The sequence below is a fragment of the Pyxicephalus adspersus genome, chromosome 6 (assembly GCF_032062135.1).
Source record: "Pyxicephalus adspersus chromosome 6, UCB_Pads_2.0, whole genome shotgun sequence".
Taxonomy (NCBI): domain Eukaryota; kingdom Metazoa; phylum Chordata; class Amphibia; order Anura; family Pyxicephalidae; genus Pyxicephalus; species Pyxicephalus adspersus.
This window is the reverse complement of record NC_092863.1, coordinates 40,965,607-40,967,100: the sequence shown is the minus strand read 5'-3', so window position 1 is coordinate 40,967,100 and position 1,494 is coordinate 40,965,607.

Sequence of the window (1,494 nt, the reverse complement as noted above, 5' to 3'; positions counted from 1 at the left end):
TGTCAACAGTGTCCTGTCTTTATAGCAGCCACAGAGGTGTAAAAACAGCTTTGCCTCCTGCTGAAGATCATTTTGAATAAGTGACACACATAAAATCTGAACTGAACATTAGATGTTGTGTATGCTACCCACAATACATCCATCATCTGTCTCCACACTGGTTTGTTGAATATTTAGCAGTACACAAAAATACATTCCAGGTATTTATACAAGCATAATTTTTTCAATTACGTTATGTAATTGAAATTTGTTACTTTCAGGAGAAATTTCTGCATGTGTAAGAAGCAAGCAGAGGATGGGACAGCTTTTAGTGTATTGGTATTTGCCTTACTAGACACATATGCATTGCATATTCATGTTTTTGTACCCATCATGAAATTCCCATTCATTTTATATAATCTGCATCTACTTATAAAGAGACTGCTGTACATCACTGGGTACTGCAGGTTAAATGTATGCATAGAACACGTAACTGTCATGGTGGAGACCACATAGACTGCTGGAGCAGTGGTCCCCAACCCCTGAAGGATTGGGGGCTGCGGGTGATGGGAGGTGCCAGTAGCCCTCCTTGCACTTCTCTAGAGCTAGTGGTGGTGTGGACGTGGCTGGCTCTTCTCGCACGGGAGCTGCTGGGAGTGGCAGAGCGGTATATGGGGGGTTTGCACTTCTCTACCGTTCCCGACCACTCTGCCACAACAGCACAACAGCTTACGCTGCTCTGCTGTTTTCAGCTGGTGGGCTAGAGGGAGGCGGAGCTGCTGGGGTTTGCAGAGTGGTGAAGGCTGTACATGTACCAGGCCATGGCAAAATTTTGTGCTGTGTTGCCGGGACCTGCTGTTTGAAAGGTTGGGGACTACTGTGCTAGAGGACCCCATAAACTTACAGGCTTCTTCTAGCAGGAGGTCTGTCATGAATCGAGAAGGTCTCCTTGCATGTGATCAAACAAGGTGAGCACAAGTCTTTGCCAATTCCCCATAAGCTCTGCATATTTAATGCCTATATTCAGTCCTAGACTTGTCTGTAATATTATTGTACTACAGGCTAAGCAGATCCCTGGTCCATCCAATTTGGCTTGCTTGATAATTGCACATAGGTAATTGGTTGGAAATGCAATAAAATAAAAATGCAATTCCTACTTCCTCAGCTTTGTTTCCTGCAGATTCACCCGCTTTGTGATTCAGCACTGGTCCCCTTCTGCCTTACAAATACTTGTTCCATTTCAGTAATTTTAGAATAGCAAAGGAAACCCAGCAGCCTGCCCAAAAATTGGTTGGTAAAAGAGTTCCTATAAGGTACATAGAGGATGAGCAACAACTTGGTAGATTCTGGAACAATAGATAAGTCTGCTTTAAGAAGCTGATGCCTACAACAACTACTGCAGACCTATACAGATGGATTAGGTAAACTGCCTTTTCTGATCTGGTTCTACAACAATGCTACTTGCCTGGTTGGTTTTCCGATTCTAACCCAAAATGAGTATAGAGCTCAAGTGTT